Source organism: Dendronephthya gigantea, unplaced genomic scaffold (assembly GCF_004324835.1).
Source record: "Dendronephthya gigantea isolate DGI-Jeju-01 unplaced genomic scaffold, DenGig_1.0 000018F, whole genome shotgun sequence".
NCBI classification, from domain to species: Eukaryota; Metazoa; Cnidaria; class Anthozoa; order Malacalcyonacea; family Nephtheidae; genus Dendronephthya; species Dendronephthya gigantea.
Window position 1 is genome coordinate 661,138 of NW_021163028.1, and position 15,291 is coordinate 676,428.

The 15,291-nt window shown below is 35.7% G+C and overlaps 1 protein-coding gene across 1 annotated transcript in view; it reads right to left on the reverse strand.

Annotated features, from left to right (window-relative positions):
- LOC114520852 (gamma-aminobutyric acid receptor subunit beta-like) overlaps window positions 1-13,066 on the reverse strand; it is a 33,365-nt gene extending 20,299 nt beyond the window's left edge. Inside the window, exon 1 of the mRNA XM_028541196.1 lies at window positions 12,904-13,066. The gene's annotated coding sequence lies outside the window, so the exon portion shown is untranslated. The remainder of the gene's footprint in view (window positions 1-12,903) is intronic.
- Window positions 13,067-15,291: the final 2,225 nt, after the last annotated feature.

Sequence of the window (15,291 nt, forward strand, 5' to 3'; positions counted from 1 at the left end):
AGATACCCATGTACCCGTTTTCTTGTTTAGATTAAGAAGAGTCTGAGATGTTATACTGGTCAGTGATGTTATACGAGTTGCGTGATTGTATCTATTTTCTCATGTCAGCCAGTGACGACACTTTTAGCTAATTCGTTTTTATTCTTATCTCTTGTACATTCGTCAGTTTTGTCCTTTTCCACAATACCATTATGATATCGCTTTTGGGGTCAGTTTTACCGTCGTTGCATGCTTACCTCGCCGACAACGTTTATCTTTGGAACAATTTTGTCAGCGTTATTTGTGATGCTGAGGTTAAAACTATGAGTATAAGTCGTCGTTTCGTTATTTCTCCCTATCCCATCACCAGATCTGACAAAATGATTCGACGTTTCGCTGATTGCTTGTCTCTCTCCACGATCGGATAAAAGCGGTACTATCCTACCAACCACCAAGAATTCTCAGCATCGTTTTAACACCAACCCTCACGTCTTTTGTGCGAAACACGAAGATGATAGGGTTGATGCAAGTGTGGATTTGGACAGTCAAGTTAATCCATTTTATGTTGGTTTGGTAGGTTCTAGTATCTCCTCCAAACGCAAGGTATTGCAAACGATATAATGTCGATATAACGAGGCCAATAGTCTTGGTTGCCTTGATTGGAACCGAAGCGGTCCTGCTGCCTTGCGAAGGTGAAGATCAAAAGCTTCAAGGCTATGGTCAGCACGAATACCCTTGTCACTGTTACAACCATTTAGATATTCGGTTGGAAATCGAAAACGCCTCGAAGAATTCCGCAAAATACGCCAAAGAGCCATATGAACGAAACATGTGCGAAAAGCGTAGACAAATGGATGCCTGATGAATATGTATTTGTCTAGAGTGGCGAAGAAAAGACTTAAAATGCATTAAGGAAGCTTACCTCCGCCTCCGTCCTTGTTGTGGAGGGAATCTTTGCACGGTAGACCATGCACTTGTTGTGCGAAGAGGAAATTGTAAAAAACAATCGACTGAACATTGTACAGAGGTAAATCGACTGAACATTGTACAGATGATTCCTATGGCTATTCCGAACGTACATTTGTAAGAAAAACAATGTGTGCCAGATTGCTCAACCCTCCGCGTATACTTAACGTGCAGCTAACGAATGCGAACGGTATTGCACTCTCCAAGCATCTCGCGAATCCGTGGTCATAGCTATAAGAATTGTAAGATACAGTGGTGTATGTTGAATTGTTTTCGCCTCGTCCTGTGAGCATTGTTGGTCGTAATGATGCAGTGTTCTTTATTAGGACGTCGTGGTTGTTATAGGTAGTATACTTGGAGCCACTTCCCAAACATTACCTTTTTTCAGGCACATTTTTATTTATATATGCGTGTGGTTACATGAAAGTAACTTTAGTTTATTTATATTGCCATTGCAGTAAAGTTTAAGTGCATGATTGGAATTCCCCATCACAAGGCACAGTGTATATTCACGTCATAATTCCGCATGGCAGATGTTACGTTTTGTCTTGAGTAAGCAAAGTAAGCAAATATTGAGCTAGGAATATTGTTTGTCCGATCTTATATTAAGTATACTTCGTTACATATAGCATAATGAAAAGAGGCCCTCTTTCTTTCTCAAAAGCAAATATTAGAAAGTGATCGATCATTTACATTATGTCTTACGTTCAGCGTATATTATATTAATTATTTTTTACGATTAAACGTTACGCGCATCATCAATATCTATTCCCGAGAATGAGATAGCGCCTATTGAAAGCAATGTCAACACTGCACACATTAGGGCATCAGGGAAATTGAGAGGAAATGCAACCATGGTTGAAAAAACCCATAAGTTTGAGTAAAATATATACCGATTAATTGCTATAATATATACATTTTTCTCCCAGTTTTTTAAAACTCAATTATTTTGGTCTTTTAATCTTTAAATTTCAGTAGGCCTACCCTCACACTTACATTCAATACTGCATGCACACTTTCCTATTAATACTGGACAAAGTGTGCAATACTGCACGCTGAAATGGTCCCTGTATAACAGCGCAGTGAGAATTGAAGAAGCCAAAACTGGGAATTAATTCCCGGGATTAAAATTCACATCTTTCAAACTTTTCATACATTTTTCCCATCCGTAAGGGACTTTTATATTGACAAGCATTTGTAGTCGTGAGTTTTAACTACGCAAGACTTACATAGAAAGGCCATATAAAATTTGATAGCTTTGATTGTTCACTTGACGTATGCTTCCACGCACTTATTGAATTTAGTGGAAATTAATGAAAGCAAATATCAAACATGTTCTTAAATATCGCACAACGTAATTGCGGAAGGTGTTTAAAAAAGTTTGAACTTCATCGCGTAATTGTGCGTCGACGTCACAAACGTGATTTTTAAACATAAAAAACAAATCAACCTTTTCGCTGTTGACATATTTTGGTTGATACAAAAATGAGCAAGTACTGAATATTTTGAGAAAAATCGCACTTTCCCACTTTTTGCGATGCCGGCGGGACAAAAGGAAAAACAATTGATGACGAGTTTGTTTAAGTGGTGTTAACAATGTGCAGGTGCATGGGAATTCAGTCTTCCCTATACGACGGATCAAATTAAAGTCTAGATTTTCGGTTTGTATAATGAAAACGTTTCATTAATGATTAATCATTATTAATTATTTTGAATAATTATGATGATGCATGATATAATGTCCTTTTGCGCTCGACACCACCCCCCCCCCTCCCCCATTCGGACAAAAAGTGCATACGATAAATTGTGCGTTCGGTGTAAAATTGGCAGATAAAGTTCCGTTCTTGCAGTGGTCCTGTTTCCCCCACTTTCAAACAGGCTCTGCTTTTTCTGCATGCATGGCTTATGACAGTTCACGGTTTATCAGTTTATAGTTTTTTTTTTCATTGCAGGTTATACTTTCACTGAATTCAATCGCTCACAATTTTAATCGTACCGAGCTTGCATGCATTTTATCACGAATTTCGACTCGTTGAACGGAACGTGCAATCCACAATTTACCTCACGAAAATATTTCACCATTTTTGTCATAAACATTCATTATTAGCATATCATTCTTTGCCAGAATTTTTCCGTGCCATCTTACTTAGTGCGGATTAATGGAACTATAATTTCATATAATTTCATTTAATATTCATTTTTTGTAAACTTACGTTCTGATTGGTCGATTTGTACCACGTGAGTGAATTTTATATAGCAACAACGCCACGGCAGTGCCGTTATAGGATTTATTGCACGATCAAAATGGCGGCAATAAACAAAAAATTTGCCGAACTTAGTTAAGAAGAAATTAATGTAATTATAGATAAATCCACACCGAAAAATACTAAACGGGCAACCGGTTAAGGTGTTTTAGTATTTAAAGGTGCGCATGTGTTGTTTATTTAAGTTTTAAAATGATATAAAGTCTTTACGAGTTTACTCAAAATGAATATTAAAAGCATTAAAGCACTCTTTGTTTGTGTATTATCGGGTTTTACATGCACTCGTTCACAAACAAGGAACTCGAAGTTCAATACTGCACTCGGCTTCGCCTCATGCAGTATTGAACTTCTCGTTCCTTGTTTGTGAACTCGTGCATGTAAAACCCGATAATGCACTCACAGAGTGCTTTAATCCTTAAATAACGTATAGCTAGCTATATAGCCACTATGAAACTGTCGTTTATTTATTGAACTATTTAGGTTTATACATAGCGCAAAATTTAACAAGAATGCTGCAGATAATTGTTTGTTGCAGATAGTTGTTTGTGGTAATTGTGGTTCGAACCGAATTAAGAGCAAAAGCAAATATTTGTTCAAGTCAAACTATGCATGATCTTGCCCTTTGTTTAATTTGTGATTGTTATTAATAGCGCGGATGCAATAAAGAAGGGTCTTTTGCACTGCCAAATATAAAGCTCCAGTTTGCGTTTTAATTGCTGAGCTGACTACCTTTCAAGGCGGTCAGTGCCTGCATACATTATTTGGCTTTTTTATGTGTGAATAGTGCATGTATGTGAGAAATTTTAACCCCGCGAGGTAAATTGCTCTTTTATGTGAGGAGGTATTTCGGACTGATTCGACTGCCTGTTAAGGTTATTATAGCTGAGAGTTCTTGTGTGAGTCAAACTTATATATATTTAAACCATATAGGTATGTTTCAAAGTTAGAATTATAATGTGCACTAGATGCATGATGAAGAACCTAAGAATGACTGTTAAAAACTGGTGTTTTTGAGTGCTGAATTATTCCAATTTCTTTTCTGTATGGCATGCAATGACACGTATCCCACACATGATTCTTGCCCTTCATTTTGTCTCGATAGATAAGTTTGCAATGCATGGGTTATACAGGCTATTGCCTGTGGTAATTCGAAGTCAGTTTTAGTATATTACAAAAGCAAAGAAAACGCACCGAAATAATGTTTGTTTTACCTCCTTCATTTAAAATAAACGTCATGCCATACAAACACAAGAATAGCTACTTCAAAAATTTAATGAAATTATTCAAGCGAGAAACAATAATCGTGCACGCACCTTTCCCCAAAAATACTGGCTGGATGAAACATTGGAACAGGCTATTGAGCTTAAATTAATTCCTGTTCCGTCAAGGAGGTAAAGTAATTTGCTGTATAACAAATATTGCATGTATTATACCGACATAAATCATTATTTACCTTAATTGTATAAGTTTGAAAAGAAGTCTTTTGAGTTCATACAGGTCTCTCTTCAATATTTTATACTCTGTTGGTTGTATACGACATCCTGCACCGAAAACCTTTTAATATAGAATGTATTCTTAGCAGGTGTCTTGCAGAGTAATCTCGCGGCGCGTGCATTCTCATTATATAGAACTAGCACTCTGTTTTCTTTTAATTAATAAACAAGTTAAGTGGAGGGCATATGAGGTGTTACCTTCGTTCGTGCGTAGACAGAAAACGCAAACTATATATAGCGTGTGTGATGAGCGGACTCAGTTAGCTCTGGAATGCTGGAATGGTTAAAATAATTCGGCTCCATTTGGCGTCAGGAACTGTGCGTTTAGCTTTTACAGGCCAATTATAACTTTTCACTTCCGGAGAGACTCTAATTTGTGATTTTAATTTATTTGTTCAGATGTAGCAAATAATCCTATTCGATCATATTTAAACGCGATGAATTCGTGATATAAATCGAAAAAAGCACAAATGATTACAGAAAATCATGAGAATTAAGTTACAGAATCGAAATTGAGAAAGTTATTGTTGTTTGTTAAAGTGCATGGATATAGGTTAATTTGTAAACTAGTCTTTGTATATAAAAGATAAAAATAAATGTAAATTAGTTATATAATAACCAACGAAATGCCCGTAAACTGGCTGCGAATCTCGTTAGAATTATTCGATGAAATTTATTTCTTCATTAGCTACATCTTACATTACTTCTTTTTTAAATAAGAAAAGTCGTTTCAACGTTAAACTTGTAGCTACCTAACTAAGCGATAGCTCTTTTTACTGTAGGCGCGCGTAAAGGGCTTATGATAACGCCTAAAGGTTATAACCTCAATCATTATCGCGCCTGCTGCTAGAGTTATATTCGATCATTGGACTTGTTTTGCGTAGAAAACGTTGTTGTTATCTATTCAACGATATATATATAGGGATGTTTTCGTAACTTTAAGGGTTTGTTTCAATTGTTTGTTCAGCCTGCATCATTTTAAACCATTTGTAGCCCTTTTTCTGCATGTGCCATAAAGAAAAATTATTACAGAAAATCATAAGAGTTAAGTTACAGAATCGAAAGTTAGAAAGTTCTTGTTGTTTACAGTAACCGTTATAGAACTGGTATATACCTTTCCAGAATGACTTCTTGCGTTTTCAACGCCCTTATATAGTTTGGCGGATGCGTTAATTTCAGCCACTGAACTAAAGTTTAAAATTTAAAATCTATTTTAGTTCAATGAATTGCAGCATTCATGGTTTCGTTGAAAATGAACGTCTGCATGCATAATAGATCATCAAGTTGCAGCAATATTCAAGCTAATGTAGCTAGCTCATTCGACACACTTTCCAACCGACTTATAATTATAATATAATTATAATCTGATGATTTCTGAGTTGTTATTATATACTTTGTCTTTAAAGCCGCCGGGTTATAAAATTTAGGATTGAGAAATTTTGGCGGAAATTAGTTTTAGGTATAATGTACTTAAAGGAGGCGTTCAAGTCGCAACGTAAACAAATTGGGCTGTTTTCACATTTTAAACGATTTTTTTATAGTAATTACCTATGCATGTATTTGCTAAATATTTAACCGTCTGATTCAACGGTCATCTGTGATGTAAAAGTTGTCGAAATAGATCAAAATTTGACCAATATTTCGTATCAACGTAACGCATAACATAATCATAGGGATAAAAAATCAACCTATAGCATTAACGCGATAAGGTATATTTATAAGTGGGTTGTGCCAAAATATATCAAATGCCCGCTGCTCGGCCTTTGCCCGCAATGTACTCTTCAGTCTTTTTTCAACTACAGTTTATAGGTATATTGCTTAAATATATTAAGTTTTGTATTTCCACATCTTTAATGTAACTGGATTGCTATATATTTTTAACTGTTTAAAGTTCATATAGATTAAGGGGGTCCTCTACCAAAAATTTTTTTAACCTTGCTATTCATAGTACCAAACTGATACTTTAGTATGTTGTTAGGCTATGGTCAGTGACAAAAAGTACATACAATTGCAAAGTTGTGTTGCCTCGGTTACCAGAAAATGCCACGCCGAATAGCAAAATGGGTGCCATTTTGCAAACATGATAACTACACAACCATTAGCTATAAAATGATGAAATAACTTTTATTAACTCAAAAATAACATGGTCTAGGAGTTGAACTAAAACTTTTTAGGTTGGTGGGGTTTTAGCAGTTTTACAGGCAAAACAATTGAAAAGGTTACAATACATTCCATTGAATTAGATACGACTTGATATCTATGCATCAGAATTTAATTTCTTTAGTTCATCTCCTAGAGCTACTCATACTGAGGCTATCCTGAAAATTTCAGCAAGATAGCTCCAAAACATCTTGAGATATCTTGCATACAATCTCGGAAATTGCTGAATTTCGGCATTTTGAGAAAAATGCATTTAAAGTGTAATATTAAGTTCATAACACAAACAGGTCTAAATAACAAGGCTCTATTGCTATTTTATGGCTACTGTACATTTGTTACCACATTAGAAAGCTCCTGCTTCATAAGTGGTGCCCTCTCTTCCTTTATTTTTATCTTCTTTCTTCTTTTTCTGCCAGCGGAGGATTTTTCGTCGTTTCCTTACTTCAGGAGTGTTCCTATGTTCAGCCTTCCTTACTCGCAAACGATCACCTTTTTCTATTCCTTCTTCAAAGAAATGTCCTGGAACTAAGTCCATCTCTTCAAAATGTTCACAGCTGCTTTATTGCCAAGATTCAAATGAGCTACAGCATCATATGTTCCAAAATTCAGGACATCCGCTCCGACAAAAATGGTTTTCGGCAACCGGTTCCAAATCATGCCATTTAGTGACTCATTCTGGTTTTGGGTTTTTCCATCTATGCACTTGCTCAATAGTTCATCATTGCTAAGCCTGGTATAAATAGATTTGAGCAATGCAATAATATCATCAGGAAGACCTTCACCGGGTTTGTACAGCTTTGTATTGTTTGCTTTATCTTGTGCAGAATTACTGGCACTGTAGGCATTTGAATGGAATGGAGGTGGCATGTTCATCAAGCCACAAAAACGTTTCAGTGATGAGTGTCCTTGTCCCATACTTCGCATAGCATACACAAATCGCTTGTTGATGTAAAACGAGTGCTGAACTTTATTTCATGTATAAAAGGTATACACCCAACCACATGTTTGGCAACGAACACGAAGATGAGACGCACTGCCTTTTCGTTCACGTGGGTCTTCTTCCAAAACAAGACAAGACGATGAACCACATTCACTGCAAATCATTTGCTTAAAAACATAGTTCAGGATCTCCATATCAATAAATCGATACCCTGTCACGGTAGCTGAAACTGGGGGAGCATTTCGTGGACATGGATTGCCAATCTTACGAGCGGAAGCAGAGATATTTGGAGACGAATTGCCTTCGATCATTAGTTGAAGTTGATGGCACAAAAGAATCATTCTCAAGACGCGCTTTCCTTACAGAGTCCGTGAATCTATTGCCATGAAATTTCCATTTCCTTACTCTTGAACCTTTCCTTAGCATCGCGAATATATGAATATATAATATCGGAATATGCAAATAATGTAAATTACGCTTGACGAACGCTTGAGAGTTGAGAACACGAGAACAACACAATGAGTTTATTTAGCTCAAAAGACGCCTTCAGATCGTTAAAAGAGCTTTCAGCGGGTGTGTTAAGAAAGCAGAAGGACTACTTCATATAATATACAGAAAATCGTTCTCATTGGATAAAAAGAAGCGCTTTCAGGCGGGGTTTTCAAACAAAAACAGCTGTTGCTAAGGGCGTTGCTAAGGCAGAAAATAGCCAAAGGTTCAGGAATTTGCTTTTTTTAGTGTGTTGTAGTATTCTATGCGCACTGAAAATTTCTGAGGCCATAGAGGAAGGTTGAAAGTACATATAATGACTGTCTTTGAAAATTCAAAAATTTCGAAGTCAAAGTGAAAATTTTAGTAGAGGACCCCCTTAAATATTGTGAGACAGCTCAGTTTTTTTAAAAAAAATTTTCATTCGTGCAGTTGATCTTCAGGAAAGATCAAAGATATCTTCTGAACTTGACCCCTTGACTTTATATTTATATACATGCATACCTGCAAAAATGTTCCTAAAATGTATGGGGATTTTGAAAACGTAAGGAAAATTTAAGGTGTTTTGTCATAGAATTGGACAGGAAACAAGAAAGCTTATTCTAAGCAAAAAGTTTAGCGGCAAAATCACAATGTTTTGGCCTGAATTGTGGATTATATTATACAAAGTTCAGTTGAGTAAATACAAAAACAATTCTGATTTATAAAACCAGTCTAACTTGATCATGGCTTGCTTCATTGCCATTGGTTCTTTTAAATTGGGGAAGAATGCTTTTCTGTTCTATGTTGCACGATCAGTCGGGGTACGAGTCTACGAGACGACAACAGTTCTTATTGACTTAGGAAGAACGAAAACAAATAATATATATTTGCATATATTCAATTAACTTGTTCGCCTGTTTTGACGAACACATGGTGAAAACGTGTTTTCAAAGCAGCGAAACATATTGTTTGTTTGTTTTCTCACGCGCTTCGCTGCAACAAAACATTCAGTTTTTAAGGTAATTGTTGAATGTATTTGTTTAATATCCGGAATTTCCTTGTAAGTGGCTTACATCTGTTAACTGAATTAAACGCCTAGTCAGTTTGAAAATTAATCACTTCGAAACATGCATATCATTTTCTTTAAATATGTCACATTCACAGATAGCATCTATTGTGCGTGAACGTAATATATTTACAACGCAGAATTTTTATGCACGGTTTTTAGTTTAAAATAATATGAACCAAGCAATATAAAGGCAGTATCACTGCTCATAAGAGTTTTACTGTGTCACTTTTTGAACAGTTCGTGGAAACATTTCGATTTCAAAGTGGATAAGAATAATATTTTAAGGCGGTCAGGCATGTAAGGCATGACATGGTGTCAGAAATTGTTACGCTATAATCGAGTGTAAAATATTGCCCTGCATTCAGTGGGGCAGACTGTTCACAATCGAGAGCTTTGGCAAATACCGTTATATGCTAACGTAGGTCACTGCAAATAATGGCTGTTCGAACTGAGTATATCTAACATGTGGGTTTTATCACCGAAATCATCTCCCAGAATATTCACAGTTTTCCTATTGATTTATTTACCTTCTGTTCAGACTAGACGTAATAACAATACCTGATTTATGAGCCGTTTCAACGCGTGCATGACGCAGATTTGAGCAATGACCCCCTCTTGCAATTTAAGCTTGCTTTGTCACAATGATATATAGCACTATCGATGTTTTTTTCTATTGAATTGCTTGTACGATGTAAGATGTAAATTTGTTGTCTGTCTCAGTAATATTTTACACATTTATAGGCGTATTTAAACAATTGCTTAACTCTTGATAGAAGTATATGAAAAATGTTTGAAAACTGCACACGTTCTACTGACAATTTTAGAAAAATAAAATCAACCAGAGTAAATACTCCCTACATGGCATACGTGGAATAAGTTTTTTTGAAGTACGAGATTTTAATATAACAGGAACGGCGCTAAAAATTTCCAATTTTATTTCAAAGTCCTCGCAAAACACTGAAACAATTAAAGGCGTAAATTTGCACAGCGTTTTTTTCGTTCCATGTACGTCAAATCATGTATTTTAAGCTGGAGTTAATATTCAGTTCACTTTACAATAAGTTTTACTTTGCACAATTAAAATTCTCCTTATACCTTCGATAGGCAATTTATACCTGCGGCCAGTTGTATAAAAGACTAGTTAACTTTTAACTGTAGTTATGAACAGCATTGGCCAATCAGATTTGTTTATTTCTGATTTAACTACGATTTACCTATGCAAAGTGTAGTTCAAGAGTTTTATACAACCGGTTCTTGAAGTGTAATTTTATTATCATTATATTTATAACCGTAATTATATTATTGATTCATTATTATAAACAACTACTGAATATGAGCCATTCTGCAAACTGATCGCATGGCTATCATGTCTTCTAACAGTATATTAACTTATCTTCTACTATAGAAAATTACAAAGATTTTGCATGGCGAACAAGAAAGAGTCAAGATATTATATGCATGCATGCCGTATAGTCTCGACAAGAATAACTACGGATGAAAAATAATGTCAATTCTCCACAGGTTTGCAAACGATATAGTGTATTAATTTAAAAGAAATAATTTTTAGGGAGGAAGTCAAAAAAAGACGTTGCAAAAAAAAGTTAATGCATGAGTAATGAGATGTGAAGTCCACCAGTTCTTTTAAAAAAACCTTTAAAAGATAATAAGTGTTCAAAGTACTTTTGCATGAAAACAGCATGTAGTATTTCCTCTGGTTTAGGTTGAGTTACATGTATGTTAATTGATAAAAATATTGCCATATACCCGTCCGTCAATAAATCTGTCATAAGCTACGTAGCTATAATTAATAATATTTTTGTAAGTTTGCATGCATGGTGACATCAATAAGTAAACGAGCTTGTAGATACACCACGTAAGTATTTAATACTGCAAAGCTTTCGGTCCGTTAACCCGGGCCTTCATCATGAAGACCCGGGTTAACGGACCGAAAGCTTTGCAGTATTAGATACTTACGTGATGTACCTACAAGTTCATTTACTTATATATAATTATATATTATAAATTGTATGATTATTCTACTCTCTAGCTCGTCGTATATCTCAAAGTCAACTGCATGGGTGCGCCTCAGCTAGATTAGAGGGATTTAGCTTGAGGATGGGTTCGTCGAAGACAGCTTGAAAATAGCAAATAAATGACGTGGTACGGTCCATATTTGGGTGCATCACGCTATTTATTCGCCATTTTTTCGTTGTCTTTGACGCTCCCGTCCTCATGCTAAATCTGCAGCTTATCATCTCATGCACCCACGACTCGGAATTCACAAAATGACTGGTCAAAATCAATAGTCATTGCGTGCTTTAGTATATCATCTGCTGTCTCGACTTAGATGAAATAGCATAGATGAAATAGCATATATATGCAGGGATAAATATTTAACTACCATGCATGTGGTTTTGAAGACAACGAAGGCATTCGGAGAATGGAGCGATATTGCTTTAAAAACTATTATAAAAATTTAGTATAAAAATCTTCAAGAGATCAATTTTATCCCAAGTAGTGTCTCAAAACCGATGGTCATCCATGCAACGTGTTCGCTGGGACGATTGACGTTTTGGCCGGAATCCACAAAATTTCCGTCTAGTGTTTATCTTTTCTTCTTATGCATCTATTCTCTATTCTGTAGACTATTTTAATGATCGGTAGACAGAGTCTGAAATTGGGTTTTTGTGACTGTAATTCATGCATCTCAATATCCGTCACCCACTTTTCCATCGGGATTATAATTCATATAGCTACATCTTCGGCCGCGGAGAATTTAGTTTGCATGCAAAGAACATTCGATTACATTTTCAACCGTAGAGGAAGGCTGAGAAAGAAATCGGTTAAATTCGCACTCTCATATACATTGTCTACATTTTTTTAGCTTAGTAATTTCTTTAACCATGTTTATAGATCTCAAAGTGTTTATTATACCCAGTTGATAGAGTCGCTGGACATTTGGCGACTTCACCGCATGTTATATATACATTCATATATGATTGATATTATCTAGCTCATTTTGAAATCCATCATGCTGTCTCCATGTGCGTAATACGTATAAAAAAGTAACATCCGTTGAAGCAAAACAGGAATGAAGTCGCAATAATGATTTTATATGTCGTTTCACGGAGACTGAGTCAAACCCCTTGGATCGCGAAATATTTGAGCGCTCAAAATATGTGATATAGAAACTCAAATAAGCAATTAAGCTATAAAGCCTGCTGTATATCAGTATTATCTGATGCAATTTAATTAGCCGACTGAGGCCCACTGACAAATAAAACCGCACTAAAACCGCCGAAAAACAAACATCGAAATAAACACGTCTATCTATATATATGCAAATAATGTCTTTCTTGCACGACATCCTCTTTCCCTTCCCAATAATACGATTCACTTTTAAAACATTTTTGTAACAAATTAACACGAACAAAATGCGACACATCTGGTCATGCGTAATATTCTTCGTTAAATAAACACTCTAACTCCTTCAATATACACTCAACGCCGTTGTTATTAAAGCCCCAACGGCGAATTTGACCTTTAAGTAGTTCACTTTACCTTAAATTCAGCTTTTAGGAGCCATTAGACGCCAATTCTCTCGCTGTTGGTGAATTCCACAGTTGTCCCGTGCATGAAACGGTGACCAGACCAAACTCCGTCGAGTTCTAAAGCGATTTACGTTTTATCGATTCGGTTTTCGTTTGTCAGATTGTGGAACAGATATCGGGTTTATCAATTAAGCAAGAGTCCTAAGCTATGTGCTATTTATTAATACACCCCTCAGCGTGTCATAATTTCACAATAGAAATAACGAAGATTGATTGGATCTTGCAATTTCATGATTACACATTTTGCATGTCTTTGGGATGCGATCATTATTTTTTCATTTTCCTTTATGTGATTACCATAGTTAGGTTTACAATTTAAGTAGTTTACATAAGTTATCCTGTTCCATATGGTATAGGGCCAACTAACGCTCCAAACTTGCCTCAATTTAATGCCATTACATGCCCAAGACTGCATTTTGACTGATACTTAAGTCTTCTCTTATTACCATTTATATTTCACGCTATGTTCTTCTATTAATCAATGATCAACTATTTTATCCGTGTTTTAACGACCCTAATACAAAGGCCAAGCAAGGACGAGCGTGGCACGATACTGACGATAGTAAAATTATCTCGATCTTCCGTACCAACAGTCCAGTGTAAATGTGGTCTATATAATTGCATGTATGTATCTTAAATTATATGGACAGTATGAACTTTTTAGATTCGTTTACGATATGGATTCACTCATATGTTAAAACTGAAAGAGGCTTAAATAAAGGGATATGATATGGGCATCTATATCCATAGGTTAACGCGGTCATGTTATCTTGGGTTGGTGCATGCATGGGGATTTTCGTCTTTAAGACTGCGAGTGAGTGCCAGTGCCGTTTAAACAGAAAGATGCGTGTAGAATATTTAGACTGAAATGCAATGTCTGTTTCATCCATGCATGATAGCGTTGTAGGAATACAAATTTGACGGGGTTTGTAATTGTAGCTTAAAATAATGAACTTCTACATATCAATTATGTTTTTACAACTGTGCAGTTCCATGCCGTCTCATAGGAGGTCAGGAGGAAACGACAAGGCAATCTTACAAAGAATGCAATGAACATTGCAAACAGATTTTAGGTAAATTCGAAACACTTTATACACAATGGGATATATATACGTTATCATGCATTGTCAAAGTCGAAATTGATTGCATATTGTGCTTTGTCGAGTTTGCACAAAGCATTGATACAGCTCTAGCTGTGCCTAAACTGTAAAATCAATTTGTTTGCTCTTAAACAGATTGAAAATTTCAGAATACGCGGCATGCCCGGCAGGTGTTACAATCGACATTCATTGTTCTTCACCGCGAGCTATTCATATCGGTCAGTGTTCGAGTCCTTATTTAAATAAATATTGTAATTATCCTTTTAATAATAATGCTTTTCCTTGTATAATATGTAAATGTTGCTTTTTCGCATGCAAGTGTCAAAGTTTAATTTTCTGTTCTCTGACTACGAAATCCATGTTTCCTACAGGCTTATAATAAATATGAGAGCCCAACATATTACATTTAAAAATTCCATCAAAACAATTAATAGTTTAAAATAATTTATTTGTGACGTTTCATCTTTAAACTTAAGACATCTTCAGACTAAATGATATAAAGTTACATATAAGATTTGAATATATATATTAACATTTACATATGTAATTTACATATCGTCGTAAGGATGAGGACGGATAGGAAGGTATAAGATAGTACATGCATGATAAGACAATACCGACGAAGGGACATAAACACATGACGATAGGAAAAGCGTTACAGAAGATTGTGGAATTGAGCTGCCCTTGAACTGGCTGTATTAAGCCTGTTTAGCTTAAACGGTGGTTAAGTTCAAAATAGAAAGCAAGTCTATCGTTTTACTCAACAAGTAAACTAAATGTTTTTATAACCTTAATAAAAAGATACTGTTTACAACTACATATTTAGCTAGTGCATAATATTTAAGTTCACTCTTTCAAGACAGATGTAAGAGCGTTATTTAATTTTGACTTATCCACCGTTTAAGCTAAACGGGCTTGTTACAACCGCCCCTTGGATGTTAAGTGAGGGTTTTAATTTAGAAACGAGGGGGCTTTGGTGAATCATTAATTCATGATTGTCAGAACATGAAGAAAGAATTTTAAAATCATCAAAGTCGGCAGAGTGCCCTGTAGTGCTTATGTGGGAGAGTATCCTGGATATAACTGGACTAGATGATGGTTTTCCAGTTATAGGGGAAATTCCCAAGTGTTCCGATACTCTGGTGTGTAGATGGCGCGTGGTTTTATTATAAGAATTCGTTTTCCGCCTTGCAAATCTCTAGCTACGATATTGAATAATCGTTACAATAACGCCTTCG